The sequence below is a fragment of the Zootoca vivipara genome, chromosome Z2, assembly GCF_965207765.1.
Source record: "Zootoca vivipara chromosome Z2, rZooViv2.hap1.1, whole genome shotgun sequence".
In the NCBI taxonomy this organism is placed as follows: domain Eukaryota; kingdom Metazoa; phylum Chordata; class Lepidosauria; order Squamata; family Lacertidae; genus Zootoca; species Zootoca vivipara.
Window position 1 is genome coordinate 25605976 of NC_142585.1, and position 25074 is coordinate 25631049.

At 40.5% G+C, this 25074-nt stretch overlaps 1 protein-coding gene across 15 annotated transcripts in view; it reads right to left on the reverse strand.

The window, feature by feature from the left end:
* The window catches only part of ACSL4 (acyl-CoA synthetase long chain family member 4), an 83680-nt gene that overhangs the window by 32066 nt on the left and 26540 nt on the right, over window positions 1-25074 (reverse strand). For 3 of the 15 annotated variants that reach the window (XM_035113695.3, XM_035113691.3, XM_035113697.3), the window contains exon 1: window positions 18639-18755. The exons of 3 other annotated variants lie outside the window; for them this stretch is intronic. The gene's annotated coding sequence lies outside the window, so the exon portion shown is untranslated. Of the gene's footprint in view, window positions 1-16934; window positions 17076-18474; window positions 18756-25074 lie in introns of those variants that run through there. 9 more of the 15 variants (XM_035113696.3, XM_035113692.3, XM_035113688.3 and 6 more) reach the window with 4 other exon arrangements.

A 25074-nucleotide genomic window follows, 5' to 3' on the forward strand; every position in this document is an offset into this window, starting at 1 on the left:
TTATCAAGGACAGGGTAAAAAGTTAAATATGTGACTTTTTAAAGCACTGTTCCGTTTGCACACAGAAATGGCTAGCAGCTTAAAAAAAGAAAACAAATGGTTTAAGATCAGAATACTTAATGCTAGTTTGCACATCCAAGTAAAACTACAAATACGCACACAAACTGCAGCTACTCACCAAGCGAAGCCTTCTAAGTCTGTCTCCTAGTCTGTATATGCATTAGGGAACTTATAAGGCTACAAGAACACACCTACTAAGACAATACGTTTTTCTTTTTAAGTAAGCATTATGACCTATTACTTCTGATTCTGGGGAAATGAGTCAATATTTGTCATGGCAATGGTGATGTTTCTGAAAGGTCAAACTGAACTGACCATGTTTGCAACTGCTGTTTTGCTGTAATATAAATATTCTGCATATGGTTAAGCAATTTCTTACATAGCCACAATGTATGATGTACATGATGTATTATAAATCCCCAAAAGCTTATTTACAATGAGGAGTCATCTGTCTTGCAGCAGAGACTAATAACCATGGTTGACCCTTGAGCAGACACTTGAATGGCTAGTGTATGAACTGTAAAGGATGTGATAAAATATTAGTGTACTGTTAGTGGAGATTGAAATCTGGACCCTTATCTATTATCTTTCAGACAAGCAGCTAAGACATTTTTTTTCTAGTAGGCTTTTAATAAATTTTATTCATGCTAGCTACAGTGCACTTTTATTTATTTATACTCTGTATTTTAGCGGTCTGTAGTTTTAATTGTATTGAGATTTTATGGTATAAATAGCCATGGGGCCCTTTTTTGGGGTCAAATGTAATTTTTTAAAATACAGCTCTAGAAGCAGTAAATGAGGAGATCGATTGGCAGAGCCTGTGGGTTAAAAAGCCCTTAAAGTCAGTAGTAGTAGTAGTAGTAGTAATAATAATAATAATAATATATTTATACCCCGCCCATCTGGCTGGGTTTCCCCAGCTACTATGGGCGGCTTCCAACAGAAATATTAAAATACAATAATTTATTAAACATTAAAAGCTTCCCTAAACAGTATCCATGTGTATAAAATACTCTTACACTGCTACGCAGGTGGCATTTAACACTCATATTAGCACGGGTGTAAAAAGGTTGGAACAACTATCACATGTAGTGGGCATGTGTCAGATTACAGCTACCGGTACTTTGGAAGAATGCTGTTGATTAAATAAGCTTGCTTACAAAACAAAATGTTATTTGTATCCCAACTTCAGAATTGTTAATAATCTTTAAAAATGAAAATGTCAATCTGAATTACTTCTCTTTTAGTAACAGCTTGACATCTTGCTGCCCATTAACTGGAAATCTGTGGAACATTTTGCAAATGTCACAATTGTAACAAAAAGTTTGGACCATAGCCCTTTTAGAAAAAGTGGCCAAGGAAGTTAAAGCAAGGATGCTTTTATAGGGACAGGGTACCGTTTCATCACATACTCAACAGAACACCAGCTATAGTGGCATCTATCAGACAGAAGGCATTTCTTTTATTGCACCCCATCTACCATATCTCTGTCCATTAAAACTATTAAAGCTTGGGGGACATTTTGGGTGTGTCCTTGTGAGAACTTTGTACACAAAGGAAACAGTACAGCAAAGTAATTTTATCATCACTCCACGGCCTCTCCTAAGTTTTACAGTCAGGGGACTCAGCATCCCCCCATGCTCCTGTAAGTCATACATCACTGGGTCCATTATCAGGATTGAAATGCTCTGTGGTTATATTCTCATGTAACACCCTTACGGAGTATTGAATACACAAACTCCTGTAATTTAACAACACCCTCCACTGTGCTCACATAACCCTGAATTGCAGATCTAACCAGCTGTGATGGATGCAAACTTCCATGAGATTAGATCACTTAATAGAAAGTGAGAATAACATCTCAAACATTTTGAAATGCTTAAAAAAATTCTCTTAACATTTAGGGAGCAAATATTTTTCTTTCCCCAATAAGCACAATATCCCTTTCGGATCCTGTAAATACTGTATAAGGAGACAAATTTGTAGGTCTAGGCTGCAAAAAATAGGACTGGCATTGCTGAAGTTGTCAGCCACATTTTTTTTAAATGGTTGCAGACAGCAATTATTTTGGCAAAAAGCACAATTTCATTGAGTCTAAGGATCAAAGAAATTTCAGGATAAAGTTAACTGTTTTAGCTGGACCAAGTTTAGATAAACCTAGCAAGGTTTTCAACAGCTCTGTTTAAACACTTGCTTGGGAACTATTGGCAACAACTAATTCCACACTGGCGAATAAACAGGCAGGCAGAGGAATTTTGAATTGCCAGAAAAGGGGAAAGCCCTCTTTTCCACACTCAAGTGTAGAACTGTAGTGAGCTGCTGGAAGAGTCATGGTGCTCCTTATCTCTCTTCTTCCAACCCCTCTGCCACAATAGCAGGCTCGTAAATGGTTTTTCCCCACCCAACACAGTAATATTTTATAAATCTAGTCTTAATCATGTTTTTATAGCGCTGCAAGCTATAACATATCACACTGACGTATGATCATTACCACACACTCCTCTGGGTATAAAGGAAAACCAATCGTATGTGCCTTCTTGCTTCATTGATACAAGCTGCCCACTTTTACATAATTGGGAGCAAAGGGCAATTGGCAAATAACCCTGAGTACAGTACTATTTTAATTATTCTGCCTTCAGTGTTATTTTCATAAATGTAAATTAAGATACACTGCATTTCGGTTGTTTGCTTATTGCATCGGCATAAGCCCTGCTGTTAGTTTTAGACTGTCCATCCATCACATAGGTGGTCATCCTTTTGAAATTGTAGGATCTCCATGTTAACACTGCTGTATTCCATCAGTCTGAATTGCATCTTGCCACTACATTTTTAACTATGGCAAAATCAAGATTTGGGATAGCAAAATGGGAAGCTGTACTAGGAGCCACAGAGCTTCCCCAACTTCTGATCACTGAAGATTAGCATTTTTACAACAACAAAAAAATCTCTAATCATTAAAAAAGAATCTCCAAGGGAATCAGAAACATGCTTAAAAGAAAGTCACTTTCTGAAGTATTCATTTATAGACTACACACATAGCCTAAATTCAGCTATTTGGAAGATTAGCTTTAAACATTTGAAGCTAAACGAAAAAATGGGCAGGCCACCCAATATGATTGCAATGTAGACTATTAACTATGTTCACACAGCCTGGCAGTTCTGTCTGTGTGAAATGTGTGCGTATGGGATGGGGGAGCAGAGGGAGTGGTTAGCTGATCATGCTTTCCACACACACCTGCTTGCAGTTCACACTGATCAGCGAAGACATTCACAAAGAGTCAGATCAAGTCGAGTGTCAGTTGAAGGATCAACATACTGGTTAGGAAAAGAAGTCACAGAGCACTTTCAAATAATCAATAGTAGGTTCCACACATTTGGTTCCTGCTAGTGCCTGTGGAGTCGTCAGTGGAACAATTCTGCAACGCTTATATCAATGGGATCTGATAGAGCTGTCCAAAGTTTTCCTTGGTGGCAATTGGAACCCTCACTGTTGCAATGATGAACAGCAACACTTAACACAATCCCTCAATTTTTTCTCCAATCAGATTGTTTTTTACTTCTAAGATTTATTCAGTCATTCCTACTTGCAGTTTTAACCAAGTATAAAATTGCCTTAAATGTTCAGGTGGGCAGTATGTTTTGACCATTTCCTTATCTTAACTCCCTGTTCTTGGCACAAAACAACTGGGGCATGGTCTGTACATGATACTTCTGTTTTTGTAAAGGGCTGCTTAAGAACAAGATGCAGCCTAATAACCTAGTTCTGTAGCTTGCTTAACAGTGTACCAGTATATAAAGCTAGCTTTCAGTATGGTTGGCTAATGGGGTGTTCAGAATGGAAACAGAAAAAGTAATTTTTTGTCCCTTTCACCTCTTCCAAAACATTTTTCCTTGTTGGTGCTAAAGTTCAGAACAAGCCACAACATTTAATTGGGGGTAGCAACTTGCATGCTTAAAATTACTACTGGGAAATACAAAAGATAAGTTCTAATTTTAGATCAATAGGAAATAAAAGATAAATCCTAATTTTAGATCAATAGGAAATAGGATTGCTAAATTGTTAGGGTTGACAGAAATGGTGCAGTAGCAGACTTCCTGCAGAAAGCGACATCACTCATAAGGAATTTTAAGTTGCAACGTATCAGAAAACAGCTTTCACAGGACTTGCTCAATAGCAATGTACTTCCTGTAGGAAAAGCACACAAGTTTATCAGTGATGTCCTAGAATAACCTCCTGACTATGGAAGTGATGAAGCAAATTCTTAAGAAGATATACAGTATAGCTGTACACATAGCTGTACAATAATAGCTGTACAATAGTTGATGACCTAGTAACCACATTGCGTAGGCTATGATAAAAGCAAATTTCCATCAGCTCAATTGAGACATTCTAGATTACCAATCCAATTACAACTCCCCCAAACAAAAAAAATGAACTTTCACTAATTTTAGGCTAAAGTCAGCATTGGATTAGCACAAGCCTCTTGTGCTCTTTAGATAGCAGGTGCAAGCACACATCGTCTCCATATTTCATTTGTTGGCTTTTGAAACACAAGCCATGTAATCAAAATGTTATTTTAAGTTTGTAAAAGTTGTAACATCAACATTAAACTACAAGGATTATGAGGGAACCAAGTTGCCCTCTTTGGCATATGCCAAATGGTCATGTTTACCATAATAAGATAATGATAACAAGATTCTTGCTATGAAGTAGTCCTAATCTGCATAGTTTGGTTCCCTCTTTAGCTATTTACCTAGCATCAGAAGAACCTACATAAATATCCAGATTTTGAGAACTGCAAACAAGAGGTAGAGAATGTTCTATCTTCAGAAAAATTGTTGAAAAGATGGAAATATTGTGTCATTCCTTCTCTACCCGCCACCCAACACCATTAAAAAAACCACCTGTGCAACTATTCAACCATAATGGGCCACGGCACAAGCAGGCAGTTCCAACAAAACCAATAAGTAGGTTTCAAGGGTTTTTCATCTTCAGAGTTTCTAAACTGGCTAACGTTACTGCTATTATAAAGATGGTGATAACACTGAATAAGATGAGTCTTCTACTTAAATAAACATTTCTAAAGCCGTTTAGCCTTTAGATATATTTACGCTGGTAGTATGGTTATGTTATAGGAATTCTAAGGTCTCATATATAAAAATAATATGTCCATAAATTTACAAGGCAAACACATATATAGGTATATAAACCATGTGTCTGAAATAGTACAGGAGAGCAATCCTGAAGCCATTTTGACTTTTCTAGTGACCTCAAATATTCTCTGCAGTGAGGAAGGAAATGGGAAAGCTTCCCCATTGCCCCTTTGCTCAAATCCAGTCTTAAGGGCGTATTTGTGTATGAATACGGTGAGCCTGTGACCTGGATTCAGGAACTAAGTATTTAGCATCTCAAAAGGAATGGCCAGGCTGCCACTGTTAGGTATCCTGACAAACAGGATTTCGGTGGTAAACAGCCCTGTGATGTATTTCTGTTGGAGACCACCTTCTTCTGTGATGTATGAATGGTAAATTGGGGGGTAGTCTTGAGCTACAGGGTGGGTAATTTCAAAAGTCTATATAAGGGCTTGCACACCATTGTATGGGGTTCCTCTCCTCCCTCCCTGCGTGGGGTGAGTGGAGGACCCTGTTGCAACAGTTTAATAAAGATTGGGCTTATTAACTGCTTACTTCTCAATATTCTCTGGTTGGCCTCTGTTATTTTCTCCTACCGATAGGAAACCTACTTAAGGTCTCTATACGGGCTCTTGGATACCCCATAAGGGAGAAGGAGCAGTTGTTGTTTTTTCTTATAACAGTTATAAGATTGTTAAATACCAAATGTGCAGTCTTTATAAACACCAATAACCTATTTAAAAGAGTTAAATACACATATAAAGATAAAAGCAAAAATGCTTCTCTAAGAACTTATCATAATCTAGTTTAGAATGTCTGAAAGAAATCCCTTTTTGCCAACCTGTGTAAGACAACAGAACACATTAAGAGAAACTGAACTGCAGCTGTCCTGGGGGAGGCGGGCAGAACTGCACTACCCATTAAATGAGACTATTCCTCTAGCAAAGGGTAATCACATTACTCCAAGCCCATCTAAAACTGCTATAGAATACAATTATTTGTTGGCTACCCTACTCACTCATTTCATTTTCTAGTTTTACATGGAGCTTGTGTAAGGATGCCCAGAACCATCTCATAACAATTCCAAAGGCGTTATTGCCAGTTTCCCTCTTCAATAACACCACCTCCACTACTGCTTCCTGTAACTTGTTCTTAGGCTTCATTACTTCTCATATAGCAGTGATTCCCAACTTTTATGAGCCCAAGGGCCTTTTTTAACCTTAATTATTTTGCAGACACCCATACGCTAATTGTTGTAATTCTAGGCTCTGCTAACTGATACATGGCAAATAACTATTACGAATATTGCAAAGCCTCTTATACTCTTGCCCAAAGGAGGTGGTGGAACCAAAGGTATCTTGCTGTGACTTGTTTGCAAAGCATTTTGAGGACAAAACTGCTTGCATCCACTGGCATCTTGAATCCACTGTTAAATTCACGAAGAGTCAGATAGTAGCATCAGTGCTCCATAAATCACTACTACAGCTAATTTCAATGAAATTTAACAACTCACAAACCAGCTAAAAAAAATATTTATCCATATCCTGTTCTTACTTAGCCAGATACTGGATCTAGTCATAAAATAGTCAAAGAAAAAGTATTACTTCTTAAATAGCAGTATATTATAGGCTTAAATTTGGTCCATATACAAGCAATTGAAACGAAGTAAGGAAAAGTGATGTGAGGTGAGAAAATTCTCGAGAATATTCTCCACAAACTGTAAATTCTAATGTAAGAACCAGTTTTACAACCCACATTTTAAAAAGTCTAGTATATAATAAGTCAAGCTGTGATATTGCCAGTGTTGGTAACTGTAATAGCCATGAGGTGGTTGCTCACGAGTAACGATGCTGGAGTCCAACCTGGCTTTTTACAGGTTTATGGTGCATACTATGTACAGTGCAGAGCTAACTAAACACGTCCATCTCAGTCACTCGCAGAATCCGGGAGTGCCCCCTTCCTGCTCCTCCCCCAGCATAAGAACTTGGAGACCCCCAGGGGCTGCCTCCGCTCCTTGCGTGTGACGCCTCTGTGCAGCTGGGGAGACGGAAGTTGCGTCTCTCTCTCTGAGCCCTCTTGGTGAAGGTGGTACAGCAGCTCCTTGCTAGCATTGCTGTCCCCCTTTCCCACCTGTCTGACCGTTTCCTCTTCCTCCCCATTGGAGGACTCGCTGCTACCTTGGCTGGAAGAGGTACTGCTGGAGAGGAGGGGCCAGGGATCCCTGTAACCCGATCTGGCATCCCCCTCCTACCACAGACCCTTTGGGAGCCCCCTGACAGTAATGAATAATTTTATTTATTTATTAATCCAGTTACATTGCTGGGCATTGTGTCATTCACCATTGGCAATTCTGAAATGTGAGCTACAGAAAACATTTTTAAATTTTTTTAAAAAATGCTATTCTTTTAATTTGAAATACATACAAATTCAAATGTTCAACTATATGTAATAGCCTTTTTTTCTATTTTGATGTGACCTTATTCTTAGCAATTCTATACCCTTGGCCATACAGTGTGATTTTTTTTACAGAAAGCTTTAATGCTTTATACATTTAAAGTACCTAGGTCTATACAATTATGTGTAACAGAATGTGAGGTGGCCTTGATTTAAACAATTAACATTTCTATATTTCTATTTAGTGCCAGTAACTGCTTTTGCAGTACCATTCAATGGTACAAGGTGCCATTTACCAGAGATTGACATACTGAAATATATTTTCATATGATAATATATTTAATGTTAATGGCTTCTTTTTTATATGTATGCATATAGTTTTGTTTATCAAGCTGTGTTTCAGTCACCAAAACAGTTATTAAGTGTTATTAGAAGCACAAGATAGCTTATTACTGAATTTACTTGTATCAAACCTTAACATGCCAATTACTGGTGTCATCACCTTAGAATGGTTTAACTTTAACTATAAAACATGTTTTACTTTTTAATTTGACACTTTCAAGTGACAAGTAGGCTTGTGCTTATATATTTTCACTGTGGTTCCTTTACTAAATATACAGTTAGTGGCAGGCTTAGCGATTAACGTGAGTCATTCACGTTGAATTTTCAATTTCAAGTTTGGCGCAAAAAATCAAAGAATGTGAATTCACTGCATTACCCCATTGAATAAAAGTATCTGTACAGTTTTTGGCTGCCATCTGAACAAGATTACCCATGAATATACATGTATATTAACTAATTATATAATTTTCAATGCATTAAAATTATATAATTTTCAATGCATTAAAATTATATAATTTTCAATGCATTAAAATGAATATTCTCCCATTTTTAATGAAAATTCTCATTAATCGAGAATATTCTCCAAAAGATTATTCTGAAGAATTTAACCTCACTAGTATGGAATCTATTTATGAGTACTCTATGCATGCATCTTCTGCACATGGAAAAGAATGCTATACTGGGGCACTGGTTAAAAGACTCTCCTACTCTGGAATTATAAAATCATTTTTCAAAGGTACTAAAATAATAGAATTATAGAAGTGGAAGGGATTCCAAAACTCATAGTCCAACCCCCTGCAATGCAGGAATTTCAACAACACCATCATCCAATGCGAAACCATACCGGACCCTGCTTAACTTTACAAATGTGCTAGCAATTTTATTGCTGCACCAATTGTTGCTTTAAAAAAAACCCCACTGCATGACACTTCCTATTACAAAATAGCTTATTTATTAAGAAATTGTTCTACTGAGCAAGAAACCATAAAAGGAAAAAACTGAACTCTAAAAATGTGTGACAACCCAAAAGGACAACTGTACAGTCATACCTCGGGTTACAGCTGCTTCAGGTGCGCCTTTTCGGGTTGCGCTCCATGCCAAACCTGGAAGTACTGGAACGGGTTACTTCCAGGTTTCAGTGCGTGCACATGCACAGAAGTGCCGAATCGCGACCCGCTCATGCAAAGATGCAGGTTGCGATTGCTGCGGGTTGCGAACCTGCCTCCCACACGGATCACGTTCACAACCCGAGAGTCCACTGTACGTATATGGACAAATCCAAACCCCTAGGAATGGTGGATTAAGAGCTCTAGAAAGCAAGGCAGTCAACATCTATAAAACATGTTACTTATCTGCTTTTCCATTTATTTAAATCCTTTCCCAGAGAAACTGCACATGAGAATATTAAGTGCACATCCTTCCTTGAGCTGAATATCTACCTGTTCTTTAAACATTCTTTAAAATTGTTTTGTTCAGAATACATGACTGCCAAAGACTCTGCGCCGTCATGATTATGGTCTAGATGTGAATGACTAGGATTCAAAAAAGGCAAGAGGAAAAACAATCTGGTCAGATAAGTATTGTTGATTGCATATTTCATGTTAGCAGAATCAGCATGTCCGAGAAAAGGAGGAGGGCTAGAAGAAAAGGGTGAAAGGTTGTTTTCTGCTGCTCCAGAGAAGCGGACACGGAGCAATGGATTCAAGCTACAAGAAAGAAGATTGCACCTAAACATTAGGAAGAACTTCCTGACAGTAAGAGCTGTTCGACAGTGGAACTTGCTGCCAAGGAGTGTGGTGGAGTCTCCTTCTTTGGAGGTCTTTAAGCAGAAATAGAATGCTTTGATGGTGTTTCCTGCTTGGCAGGGGGTTGGACTGGATGGCCCTTGTGGTCTCTTCCTACTCTATGATTCTATGATCCCTGGACAGTTAAGTCCAGTTGAATTTGACTATGGGGTGCAGTGCTCATCACTGTTTTCAGGCCGTGGGAGCCAGCGTTTGTCCGCAGACAGCTTTCCAGGTCATGTGGCTAGCATGACTAAACCACTTCTGGTGCAACAGAACAGTGACGGAAGTCAGAACACACACAAATGCCGTTTACGTTCCCGCCCAGGGTGGATTTGATTTAAATCAAACTGATTTAAATCATGATTTAAATCACGATTTAAATCACTAGTCAGTAAGGCTTGATTTAAATCATAGTCGATTTAAATCACATGAAAAACTTAAATACTGTCCACTCCAAACAAGCAGAAAAATATTGTTTCTATTCTATTCACTGAACTTCTTGAAACTTAGCACTGAAGGGGTTGTTTCTGTATTCATAGGTTTGTAGAACAATAGGATTAAGGTCTTTTTCTCAACTCTGTTCATGTTATAACATTTTTGCTGTGAAGAAGAGGCATGTGATCTCTGTTGAGTCAAATTCAGTTTTGAGAACTGCAAAAGTAAACCAAGCATCTGTGATAATATATTGTAGGCAGAGAATCTGCCCAATAATCTTACAAAAACCTCTGGAAGAGCATGACATTGTGAATGGATTAATGGCATTTATTTACCCCAAAAAATAAACATATACAACCTTATTCTACATAATTAAAAAACTAATCTTTATTTCATGATGGAATAACCTTTGGATGGTAATATATTTTCCTCAAAAAGCATTTTATTTTAAAAAATCCGATTTAAATCAAAAAAATCGATTTAAATCAAAAAAATCCGATTTAAATCAAAAAAATCCGATTTTTTTGATTTTTTTAAAAAAATCATTGATTTTTATCCACCCTGTTCCCGCCACAGCAGTACCTATTTATCTACTTGCGCTGGTATGCTTTCGAACTGCTAGGTTGGCAAAAGCTGTTACATTACATATATTACATTACATCAAACCAAGAGCAAATGCTTCTATTTTCTTTGTCTATTCAGCCAAATATATATCATGATTCCAAATACATTTAATTAAGATTGCTATTCTTTAGTAATAAGGAACACTATTTTAGTGTTTGATAGCTTTCTCTGTTTTGTAATTAATATTCTTGTCATTCAATGGTTATTACTTAGATTTGGGGATGATACAGATGAGAAGTCAATACAACAGTCCATTGATAACAATGAAAGCATCCCTATTAAGTTTTCAATCAACAATTAAGTATGGGAAAGTTGTATAAATTGCATAATAAACAGTATTATGTCTAATAGACAGTTTCCAAATAAAGCTGACCACAACAGCTGTTTTAATTGCCATTCTTCTATTAAAAACCTTTTGGCCAGAGACAATGTTTGATCATATTTAGCAGCAATGGCCCAGTTCGTTTTATGAACACCCACCAAAAAGAAAGAAAAATACTGTGATCACAATATTCATTTTTCTAGTTACCCAAGCCACAAGACTGCATTTTTATATGAATGGCTAGAAAGGGAAAGCACAACTGGTTATGCCCACGGCCTAAAACAATTAGGAATGTAGCACTTATGAATAAAAGTCAACTGACTATTTATATCCTGCTGTCATCCCTCTATGTTGGAACATAACAAAGCTTCATATCCTTATATTAACGTGCCTATTTTGGAAGATGACAAAACAGTGCTAGTGTGAAAGGTAAAAAAATAATAATAATAATTCCTGCTCTTCAGTACTGCATGAGACAATGCTATTAAACCCTGTGGTATTCAAATAATTGCTTTATATCTACAAATTGGCTAATTGCTGCCATATTAGTGACTGCTTTTCCAATATATACTGTATATACTAAATAGAAAGCTTACTTTTTACCCAACCAAGGAAAGCCACATGCATCAATTAGTTCATATGAGAACACAAAACATAGCTGATGTAGTCTTTTACCTCAAGCGGAAGAGAACACTTGTTCATTTTGCTTTAGTGTCCACTCTTATCATAATAGACAAGATGTAATATGCAATCTTGGAAGCTGCTAAGCAGTGAATCACATTTTCTTGGTTTTCTTTCTCTCTTTCTGCCTCCCCCCTCCCTTGTTACATCACCATCAGGCCACATCCTGAGCCCAGCCTCCTGGTCTACAAAGGGGGCTTGAGAGGAAGGAGATTATACTACTGAAAACCAATGACCAAAGGAAACCATCTGGTCTGAAGCCAGAAAGATGCTACTGATTCAGGGAAAGAATCACAAAGAACTGCCTACTTCTCATTCAGTTCCTGGGAAGGAGATACTCTAGCTGGACAAAGGCCAGAATCAGCTCACAGAGTTGTTTGTAATCCAGAATATAACTCTTTAAGGTACAGCACCGACAATAAATATAACATCTCTTTCTCATAAGCAACAAAATATAAACATCCGGTAATGCAAACGGCTGCTAGAACTTTTTAAAAGTGGCAGACGGAAGTGAAATGACAATTACAGCAGAGTGTACCAACAGTGATGAGCATATGTGGTGATAAGCCACATACACCTACACACACAAACACCCCTGTACCTGAGGCCGTAATAAAGGCAGCATTCCGAACGCTATGCAAGTCAAAGTGCATTTCCCACAATGGCTACACAACACATATTGACAATTAAGGGTTTGCTTTTGTTTCTTTGCAAGACCCACCTCTTTTGTTAAATTTACATTATTCTGTTCCATTTGGAACAGTTTTACTTTTATAATTCTAACAGTTTTATCTGTTTTTATAATTGCATACTATGTAGCTGTAACCTGCCCTGGGACCTTATGCTGAAGAGTGGGGAAGAAATTCTGTAAGTAAATTAAATATGAAATAAACATCTGCTGCTGGGTTTTGTTAAGCCTATTCTATAGATCTCTCTAATATTAACAAAAACAAAAACAAAACTTAAATAACATGTGCCCACATATATTCACCCAACCACTGCAGCACCCCATTACAGATAAGAAGACTATCTGGAATACCCTGAAATGAGCTGCCTCACATTACATCTTGAAACCTGAGCCACTAGCCCTGATTGGCATGCATATGCTTCTCCAACTTACAGAACCCAATCCCCATTTGACCACATTTCATCAACTATACAGATGCTTTCCTCCCCACTCCTCTGCCAATTCTACACTTCTTTCCAGTGTTGTTCACATGAACTTCATCCCAGGTGACCACCTCATACTCAGCGTTCAAAATTAGCCCCTTTTCAGTTGGCTATTGGCCACTTACTACCAAGTAAAGATGCCTGGGTGCCAAGATGGCGCCTGACATCTCCATCTGGCTGGCTGGTGCACAGTAGCAGTTTTTTTGCTGCCGTGCTATGGCATGCGTCAGATTTTAGCTGGAACTGAAAATATACAGTACACAATTCATTTTCAGCTTTGTAATCTTGTATTTAAAAAAGGTGACTAAACATTCAGTTTGTGAGCCTGCAACCTAGGTTTAAGGCACCATCTGGCAAAAAGCTTTTATATCTGTTTCTAAAACTGCTCATACTCCCTTTGTGATACTTTTTCAGAACCATACACCTATGTCGTCCCTTCCTACTCCTCTCCTTCAATTTTTTGTTCTCTTATACTGTCCTCTAAATCTTCATTTCTGCTTTTCTTTCTCTCTTACTCTTCTGTTTCTACATCTCCCACTTTCCTAACACTGTTGTCCAACTTTGCTTTCCTCGAAAGTCCATAAATATAGTGATCATCATAGCATGATTACAAATTTCCAAGAAATGAAAGTCCTGCATAGTTTGGCTAGGGAAAATACATGGTATCAAATAATTTCTCAACTTAGGTTATCAAATAGTCTGGGATTCATTTCACTGACCAAGACAGCGATAAGAATTAGATTGTCCCATACAAGCTAAATTGCTTTTAAAACAGATTACAATCCTAATGTTGCAAATATATCCCATGTTAGTTATAATTCTTCGAATTCATAATAAAACATATATAAATTGGTGTTATTCATAAATATCTTACACACAAATTTATGAATGTCTACTTGCGGTTAAGCCCCTTTCTCTTCAATGGGCTATACTCCCAAGCATTAAGTGTACCCAGGATTGCACTCTTATCTGGAAGTAAATTCCACTGAACTCAATCAGTTTACAGATGAACAGATATACAGTATAGGGATTTATGTTGTGGTTAAGTCTCCTTACCTAAATGTAGCCTAATGTGACAAACAATATACAAAAAAGGCAATTAAAAATAATATAGGAGCAATTTATCTCCCTTCTGAGAACTTAAGTACTGCACACCGTTGATACAAGTATTTGTGCGGTTGAAAGTGAAAAATCCTATGACAACCCCACAAACAACCTCACCCACATCCACACAACCCATCCTTTCTGATGCAACAGAAAGTGAGCTCACAGATGAGTCCATCAACTCAAGCACAGTGTAGCTTTCTCTTCTAAGCAAGATCATTATCAGGATAAAGGGAAGATCATTTTAACTATTTTTAAATTTAATTTTTAATTTTAAGTTTAAAATTGGGGGTTGTCTTATACACGGAATGTTTAAAATATTTCTTTCTTAATTTTGGGCTCAAAAAATAGGGGTCTTCTTAAACATGGGGGCATTTTATAGACAGAAAAATACGGTATTTGCTTAGCTTAAGATGGTCTCAATGTATGTTATGAATTAGATTATTATTATGGGGAAGGGGAATAAATGGCACAGGAACTACCATTACCTAGCCCTTATAACTTCCTCTATCTAGGGTGAAACAGGATGTGTTTGTGGCTTTTCTCAATTTTCTTGTAGATAAAAGTCCTCTGTCATGCATGATCTAGTTGAGATTCCTGCATTGCAGGAGGTTGGATTAGATGACCCCTGGGATCCCTTCAACTCTACAGTTCTATGATTCTATGCCTTTCCGTTTGCCCAAGCAAGGCCAACACATACTCCCAACTCCTGAATCCACAATGCACAGAATGTTTTGACTGGCAGAAAGATACAAAAATCTAGTGTTGATTTTCACAAGCAATAACCTTTGCCTTCCTCTGGGGTTTATGCCATCTCCCTATCTCCTGGCAAAGTATCACACTAGTTACCTAGCAAATCTAACCTGTATATTAAAAAATACAAACTGTCACTCAATCCAACTTGGTGCAAGAGCCCTTAAAAATAGGCTGTGATGTGCAGCTCTTTGTCCTTTCCATGAGAGACTAGTAGTCCCTCATGCCAGGGTCCATTATCAATAATCAAAACCACTGCAACAGACCACCTATGCTGTGTTACACATGAGACCAGAAGCCTGCTTGCTGGATTCTGAATTGTGTTCCAACCAGACTCAAGGATTCTAGAAATCTCCTACATGCCTAACCACTGAGTGTATTCTACTGGGTGAAAGTGTGGGGTTAGATAAAAGCAGGCTTCTCTGTTCTCTGGGAGAGTCAGATAAGTTGGGTACTGTTCGTACTCCCCAATAAACTGTTAGGGATCTGACTGAGAAGTGCAGATTGTGCTACCTCAGGATCCCTCTGAAACCAATGCTTTGTTTTCTCGAAATTCACCATGCCTGGGAGCTGAAAGAAATAATTGGCAGGTGCAATGGCAGCAATTACCTGATAGTTAAGACACCGCTGGCCTACTCTACAAAGTCGTTGTGCAAAGGAAGAGTAGAGCTAGGCTCTCCTATAACCTTCCTGTTCTGTTATATGGCCACACGATCCAGAAAGCTGTCTGAGGAAAAATGGCAACTCCCTCGGCCTAAAAGCAGAGATGTGCACCACACCCCATTGTCAAATCTGACTGGACTTAACTGTCCAGGGGTCCTTTACCTTTTTACCTTCTGTTAAACTCCCTTCCTCCCTCAGAGCACAAAATATAGTCTGAAGCTCAACATCAAAAAAACCAAGATCATGGCCACTGGTCCCATCACCTCCTGGCAAATAGAAGGGGAAGAAATGGAGGCAGTGAGAGATTTTACTTTCTTGGGCTCCTTGATCACTGCAGATGGTGACAGCAGTCACGAAATTAAAAGACGCCTGCTTCTTGGGAGAAAAGCAATGACAAACCTAGACAGCATCTTAAAAAGCAGAGACATCACCTTGCCGACAAAGGTCCGTATAGTTAAAGCTATGGTTTTCCCAGTAGTGATGTATGGAAGTGAGAGCTGGACCATCAAGAAGGCTGATCGCCGAAGAATTGATGCTTTTGAATTATGGTGCTGGAGGAGACTCTTGAGAGTCCCATGGACTGCTAGAAGATCAAACCTATCCATTCTGAAGGAAATCAGCCCTGAGTGCTCCCCGGAAGGACAGATCGTGAAGCTGAGGCTCCAATACTTTGGCCACCTCATGAGAAGAGAAGAATCCTTGGAAAAGACCCTGATGTTGGGAAAGATTGAAGGCACTAGGAGAAGGGGACGACAGAGGACAAGATGGTTGGACAGTGTTCTCGAAGCTACGAACATGAGTTTGACCAAACTGCGGGAGGCAGTGCAAGACAGGAGTGCCTGGTGTGCTATGGTCCATGGGGTCACGAAGAGTCGGACACGACTAAACAACAACAACACACTCCCTCCCCTTCTCCATTTCATTTCCTCATCTTGACACTAATAGGAGGACTAAATACACCAGCTCCAGGGCTAACATAGTTTTAGGCCTTTTTGGAGGCATGTTAGGGAACAAGGGGGTCTGATACATTCAATACCTCCTTCAACATGCTTCATTTTCAGGAGGAACATCTGCTCTACACAGGCATCAAGTACAGAGACTTCCTCAGCTGCAAGATCTTAGGACTGCACCCTTAGTCAATTAAGTGATTACATTAGCCAAGGCTGTAACCTGAAACATACTTACATGCAATGCACCCCTAAACATGCATGGACAAAGTGGGATTTATTTCTGAGTAAACATGCAGAGGATTGTACTGCACAAAGCATTCTGATTGGCTAAAAGGTGCTTCCAGAACCACATTTATTAAAGAAACGTTTTAAAAACAAGCACTCTAATTAGCAACATCCTCTTAGAACAACAAGCAAGTCTTGTGGCATCATAATGACACACACATATATTGTCACATAAGCTTTCATCAACTATGGAAACTTATGCCACAATAGATCTGGTAATCTTCAAGTTACCTGAAGACCCTGTTGTTTTTGCTGTAACAGACTACCATGGCAACCTCTCTAGAAGTTCTCCCTGAAGAAGAATTTTATCCTGTGCAAGAGAAAACAGAAGACCTCTTCTGGGATACCTATTGCAGCCCAGGAATGCATCATCTAAATGAGAAAAGAAAGAGAACCCATTGTTTTTTCCTCATAAGCAATTATATGTAGATATAAGAGCTTAATTTGTAGCAGAATCCATACATGTCTACTTAGAAGTGGGGTAGACTCCTAGGTAAGTGGGAGAAAATTGTAGCCTAAATCAGTCAAAACTCATACATATAAACAGCAAAGGCAGCAATTTTACACTGCCAGTTAACAGAATTGTACTGCATGGAAACCAAATACAGTGGTACCTCTAGTTACAAACTTAATTTGTTCCGGAGGTCCGTTCTTAACCTGAAACCATTCTTAACCTGAGGTACCACTTAATGGGGCCTCCCGCTGCCACCGCGGTGCGATTTCTGTTCTCATCCTGGGGCAAAGTTCTGAACCCGAGATACTACTTCCGGGTTAGCAGAGTCTGTAACCCGAGGTGTTTGTAACCCAGGGTACCACTGTACTGGAATCCTCTACCCACCTACCAAAAGTAAGCCCCCCTGAACTCAATAAGCAGACATATACAAGATTACACTACTAGTATTTGCATGAATTCTAAACTGACCTGATTGATCTATGAAATGTGTATAAAATGTATGTTATACACACAAACACACACACGACTCAAGTATGAGGGCCGCTATGTATACTGAGTTTCTATAATGTTTTATTGATGTTGTATTTTTTATTGATCTTTTTTAAAAAGACTCAGAAGGTCAACAGGCAAACAAAAATGGCATTAATAACAAATATTTGAGGTTTTGATGACCAAGCAGAATATAAATCCTGTTGAATGGATCAACATTAAACATACAAACACAAATTTTAGGGCTCTCACTTGATTAAAGAAACCCTGGCTTAGGGAGGCAGGCAGCATGCCCTTTCCCTGCCAAAGGACCACATTTCCTCTCATGGACAACCGTTTGTGAATATAGCGGTATGGCCAGAACGCAATCCTTACTTTTCTAGGCTGCATGACAGCCATGTAAATTCACAAAGAGGTTTCCCTACACACACCTACATCCTACCGGAAAGCAGCTTTGAGGATGTACACCCGTCCAGGCAAAAGTAGCGCGACCTGAGGAGGGGTGCCGATTAACCGGATGGCATTGAATTGATTGATCTATCGCTACATCCCACACTGAGGGGAGGGCGGGGGGGGTCAGTGAGGCTGAGGGGAAAATGGGTGGCTCAGAGAAACGCGAAGGTAGGCAACGCAGGTAGCGTGTTAATAAAGGCGAGGTCAGAGGAAAGCGAACCGAAAGCCCGCTTTGAAAGAAAAGGGGAGGTGAGAGCTCCTCTTCCTGCTTCTATCCGACCGGGGAAAGAGCTTGCGCCGCTTTCATCCCCTTTGGCGACGGCTGGAGGGAAGGAAGCAATCTGTCTTTCGTAAGGTCCACGCAGCACCACTCACCTCATGCGGCGGAAGGCAGAAGCGACCCCTTTCCGGCATATATATACGTACCCTATATATACGGTGGGCAAATGAATAATCTCTCCTAAATAAAAATGGGCGAGAAGCGACCTCCTCTCCGCCCCCCCCCCCGAAGAAGCGGGGCGCCGCCAGACGAATCTCACCGTGATGTGGGGCGGGGAACGAGCAAGAACACTTTCCTATCCCCGGCTGCCGTAACCGAAACTCTCCTCTCCCGCAACTGGAGCCGGTCCGCTGCCCGCCTCACGCTGTTTAAAATGGCTGAGGGGGGAAAGAAAGCGAAGCAAGACCACGGGAGAGGAGGCGGGGGACGCGCCGGCTGAGGTAACACGGGGGAGGGGAAGTGAGGGGGAGGAAGGGGAGGGGTGTGCCCCGGCGCATAGACCAATCCGAAGCCCCGCTCCGCTGATTGATGCGAAGGGCAGCCTCACAGAAAGGAGGAAGGGAGGGCGCGAGCGAAAGAAAGAGAGACAGTGGGTTTGGTGGTGGTGACAGCGGAGCCGGCCGTGACGGTATTGTCGTCGTCGTTGACGGCGTCGGCTGCTCAGGCGGCTAGAGGGTGAGGTGACGGGCTGGAGGCGGGCTAGGTAGGAAGAGAGAGCCTCGCCCAGAGAGGTGGTGAGGTTCTCTTCAGAGGTGGCGGTGGGCGAGCGCGAGGTCTTGACAGGAATTCAAGCCGTTCTCTCGATCTGGGTTGTTGGCTTTGGTTTTTTGACCGCCAAGTTCGTATAACAGATCAGACATATATATATGTGTTTCATACGTTTATTAAATTTCTATACAGCCCTTCACCCAAAATATTATTTTTATGTATGTGTATACACAAAGCAGACCCTACCCTCAGGGTAACAACAACAACAATAAAGAAAAAGTACACCGCACACAAGGAAAAATGGACAGGGAGGGAAGAGGAAAATCAAAACAAGTGAACTTGCTCACTAGAATGGTACATACCTTGGCTATCTCCCACTTTGACTGCTGCAATGCGCTTCTACACGGGGCTACCTTTGAAGGTGACTTGGAAACTACAATTACTCCGGAATGCAGCTGCCAGATTGGTGACTAGGTGTGGCCACCAGGACCATTTAACACCATTCCTAAAAGACCTATGTTGGCTCCCAGTACATTTCCATGAACCATTCAAAGTATTGGTGCTGACATTTGAAGCCCTAAATGGCCTTGGCCTTGTATATCTGTAGGAGTGATTCCACCCCTATCATTCAGCCTGGACACTCAGATCCAGCTCCAAGGCCTTTCTGGCGGTTTGCTCATTGGGAGAAGTGAAGTTACTGGGAACCAGGCCAAGGGCGTTCTTGGTAGTGGGGCCTGCTCTGTGGAATGCCCTTCAATAATATATCAAGGAGATAAATAACTATGTGACTTTTAGAAGACATCTGAAAGCAGAATGTGTAATGGGTAGTTTTTAATGTTTAATAGTTTATGGTTTTAAATATTTGCCCCAGAGTGGCTGGGGCAAAATCATAATTGTTAATTACCGGTAACAGCAACAATTATAATTTTGGTACACAAAAATAATCACAAAAGGACAAATCAAACAGTAGCTTCCCCCGGTTAAATTAATTTAAGGACACAATGAAATATTCAAGAAAATTACTTCATGACCCCCAGTTAAGAGCACAAGGAAATTAAGTTAAATCTAAGTGGATAATCATGTGAGTTAAATCCATTAACAGTACCATGAACAATGTAACAGTACGTGTATGGGGTGTTAGGGGAGTACAGTAGTAGTATCATGCTCTATCTGGGGTAAATTGTCCTCCTTTGATCCCTACTCCGCACTCAACTCTCACCTGTGGCTCCTAGAAGCTGTTGGCATGCGACTGTGGTCACACCCCAGTGTGGTTGCCATATTTTGAAGAGAAAAAAAGATGATGCTATGACGGCCATTCTAAGGAAATAAATGCAATTTGTCTCAAATTTGCTTTGACTGGCTATCTAAACCAGGTGAGGGTAGCCAATTGGTCTCAAACCCTCAATGAGTTAGTGACTTCCCCTGCATGTGAAGACAGACTGGAAGATTTAGCAGACAAAACCAATAGAGGGTCCAATGGTCAAGAAGGCGGTTTCTGCATGTGCTGTAGAGAGAAGTGTAGGGCAGGCGGGGCTTATCAACCTGGGAAGGTAGCCCATGTAGGAGAATGAAAACTCTGACCATAAACCTCCTCTGCCTTGTGGGATATCTTTGGAAGAAGAAAATGCTAAGGAGTAGACCCTACACAAATCTAGAGTGGAGTCCCTAAGACGGTTGGATGGCACCTTGTATGCCTCCTTCCCGCAACTCCTACATCACCAAGGCTGAGGAGGCAGCTAATTATTATTATTATTATTATTATTATTATTATTATTATTATTATTTTATTATTTATATGCCGTCCATCTGGCTGGGTTTCCCCAGCCACTCAGCCTAGGACTCCATGCACCCTGTCCAGGCACGTGCCCAGGGGAAATTAAATGGTGCTAACGCAATAGTGTGACTTCACTCCCATAGGCTCACTCACTGTCTCTTGAGAAAGAGGGGGTACCAACACAAAACACGATAAAATCATGCAAACTTAATGTCGCCACACCCAATAATTTATTGAAAACCATTATAAACCAGTGTAAAATCTCAAGCTATTGAAATGATGTTATTAAAAATTATGATGGCAACACAGAATCTTGGATCATAAGATATATTAACTTGGGCAGCAATCTGGTGTTCACTTTTATAGGAAAAAGGCCAGTCTGATTTTGTGTGGCTTACTTCTGGCTAGACATGTATAAGGTAAAGGTAAAGGGACCCCTGACCATTAGATCCAGTCGCAAACGACTCTGGGGTTGTGGCACTCATCTCACCTTACTGGCCGAGGGAGCCGGCATATAGCTTCCAGGTCATGTGGCGAACATGACAGACTAAGCTGCTTCTGGCGAACCAGAGCAGCGCACGGAAACACCGTTTTCCTTCCCGCCTGAATGGTACCTATTTATCTGCTTGCACTTTGACGTGCTTTCGAACTGCTAGGTTAGCAGGAGCTGGGACCCCAAACAACAGGAGCTCACCCTGTCACAGGGATTCAAACCACCAACCTTCCGATTGGCAAGCCCTAGGGTCAGTGGTTTTTTAGACCACAGCGCAACCAGCGTCCAAGACGTATAGGATTTCGTTATTAAGTAAGTTTAGTGAAGGACAGTTTCCCACCCATTTCTCCCAACAGCAGTCTCCTGTGCCGAATCCCTCATGTATATTCATTTACTGCATTTATAGCCCACCTTTTTCTTGCAAGGAGCTCAAGGATCCCCCCTCCTCTTTTTCCATAATTATATTTACCCATTATAGAAAAAGAATGCAACAGCTAACCCTGCCTCCGCCCCCCCCCCCCAGCATGCTTTGGTGAAAAACTGAAATTTGTGTGTGTAAAATGACATAGGCTTGTCTCTGGAACTGAATCAGGCATCAGAAATGAGGACTCAGCTGTGTTAGAAACAGCTTAACTAACCAAATACACCTGTAGCCGTGAATGTTCACATGGAAAAGCAACACAAATAGACAGTGTCACATGGTTTCATGGACCATAACATCCTTCTGGACTGTCTAGAGGGGTTGGGAGTTGGGGGCACTGTCATACAGTGGTTCCGCTCCTTCCTCCTGTGCCGCGTTCAGAAAGTGGTGGTGGGGGATGAGTGTTCAGACCCCTGAGCTCTCACTTGTGGGGTGCCTCAGGGCTCTGTCTTCTCCCCCATGCTCTTTAACATCTACATGCAGCCGCTGGGAGAGATCATCAGGGGGTTTGGGCTGGGTGTTCATCAGTATGCAGATGATACCCAGCTCTACCTCTCTTTCAAATCAGAACCAGTGAAGGTGGTGAAGGTCCTGTGTGAGTGCCTGGAGGTGGTTGGAGGATGGATGGCAGCTAACAGATTGAGGTTGAATCCTAACAAGACAGAAGTACTGTTTGTGGGGGACAGGAGGCGGGCAGGTGTGGAGGACTCCCTGGTCCTGAATGGGGTAACTGTGCCCCTGAAGGACCAGGTGCGCAGCCTGGGAGTCATTCTGGACTCACAGCTGTCCATGGAGGCACAGGTCAATTCCGTGTCCAGGGCAGTTGTCTATCAGCTCCATCTGGTACGCAGGTTGAGACCCTACCTGCTTGCAGACTGTCTCGCCAGAGTGGTGCATGCTCTGGTTATCTCCCGCTTGGACTACTGCAATGCACTCTACATGGGGCTACCTTTGAAGGTGACCCGGAAACTACAACTAATCCAGAATGCGGCAGCTAGACTGGTGGCTGGGAGCAGCCGCCGAGACCACATAACACCGGTCTTGAAAGATCTACATTGGCTCCCAGTACGTTTCCGAGCACAGTTCAAAGTGTTGGTGCTGACCTTTAAAGCCCTAAATGGCCTCGGTCCAGTATACCTGAAGGAGCGTCTCCACCCCCATCGTTCTGCCCGGACACTGAGGTCCAGTAACGAGGGCCTTCTGACGGTTCCCTCGTTGCGAGAAGCCAAGTTGCAGGGAACCAGGCAGAGGGCCTTCTCGGTGGTGGAACGCCCTCCCATCAGATGTCAAAGAGAAAAACAGCTACCAGATTTTTAGAAGACCTCTGAAGGCAGCCCTCTTTAAGGAGGCTTTTAATGTTTAATTGTTTTATTTCATTTTTCTGTTGTAAGCCGCCCAGAGTGGCTGGGGAAACCCAGCCAGATGGGTGGGGTATAAATAATAATAATAATAATAATAATAATAATAATAATAATATATTATTATTATTATTATTATTATTATCATCTTGCCTAGTTAGGTAACAATGGATGATCACCAAATGGGCATCAGAGAATGTGAACTGATGAGAGATGCTTTATACATTGTCCAAGTACAGACCCTCCAAGTATCCCTATTTTCCAGAGACCTCCCTGATTTAGAAATCTGTCCGGGTTTCTGATTTGATCCTGGAATGTCCTGCTTTTCCTTAGGACATCCCTATTTTCATTGCAGAAATGTTGGAGGGTATAGAATTATCCAACCCCTGAGCCATCTGAAGGCAATCCTGTATAGGGAAGGTTTTTTTTTTAATGTTTAATGTTTTATCATGTTTTTTATATATGGTGTAAGCTGCCCAGAATGTCTGGGGCAACCCTATAAGATGTGTGGGGTACTGTATAAATAGTAAAATTATCATGGAAGGGGACGTCCCTATTTTCATCAGATAAATATTGGAGGGTAGGCAAGTAATTATCACAGTACCCAAGTGGAGAGAATATGTATATTGGCCAGTCAGTACACACACCAATTAAGCCTGATACTCATGCAAATCAATGCATATGGTGGTTACATAGGAAGCAGAAACTGCACAGTTAGACTACTGAATAGGGTAACAGCTTTGCTGTGCAATCCTGTTCTTGTTTACTCAGAAGTAAGTTTCACTTTCCTTAGTTGGGCCTATTCTCTAGAACGTGGGTGATCAGATCTTAGCCTTGTAGGATTAACATTGGTTTTTTTGCCTTTTAAAGTTTATCCCTGACATCCACTTCAAGATGCAAAATAGTGGCTCAGGCAGATGGCTATGGAATAGAGTGCTTCTGAACAAATGCTCATCCCAGGAATTTGAGATCAGTACCAGAACCAAGCTTACAAATACTTTCAGAGAAAAAAATCACTTCAATTGTTGCTATTGTTAGACAATTGGAAATTGATGTCACCTGAAAATCTGCTAGTAGATGCTAATCTTCCTTCTTCTCACCAACATGGACCTAGAAAGTGTGTTTGGATTTCAGCTTTAAACACCTACTATTTGTAGCACGGAGAGAGGCAGGTATGTATTGACAGTTTCAATGGCATTTAAATCAGATCTGTTAGCTTAATACCCAGATTCCTCTTTATTAAATCAAAGTCCACGGATGTCTGTTATTTGTATAATTGCAGCTCAATGCACTTTAGAAATATAGATCCACTACTTAATCATACAAAAGCTTTCCTGGTGGGTTATTTTAAAATATGTGAAATTGAAAAAGGGAAAAATAAACCCTTTTGCTCATCTTTAAGATTACTTTTTTTACACTAAACTGCCTTTCAGTTGAAAAGTCACTTAATGAAATTGGTGGCAGAACTCTTTAGTAAACTCAGTAACTTGAGACTCATGAGAAAATTACAGGAAATGGAAACTAAAGTGTTGATATAAGAGGAACTAGAAAATGCAGCTAGGACAGTTCTTTGTGCTAAAATGCACATTGTAAAAAAATCAAAAATCAAAGTGTTTATTTATTACCACAGACGTTTTCAAATTCTGGATTAGTATACAGTACTCAAAATGGCCTTGTACACACTGGTATGAAATATTGTGCGCTCAACAGACTGGTTTGGCATGCAAATAATTGAAACTTGAAATCTTCCCATGATTTCATCCCCTCAACTTCCAGTTTAAAGACATGACCATATTTGGTGTGAGACTTCAGAACTGATTCTTTGGTGTTGAAGTTGCGTACAAGATGTTATCAAATGAAAAGGAAGAACACAGTCAACAAGGCTTTGTTTTTCTCCTGTATATAGCACACAGAGGATGAGGAATCTCTCCCCACCCCCAT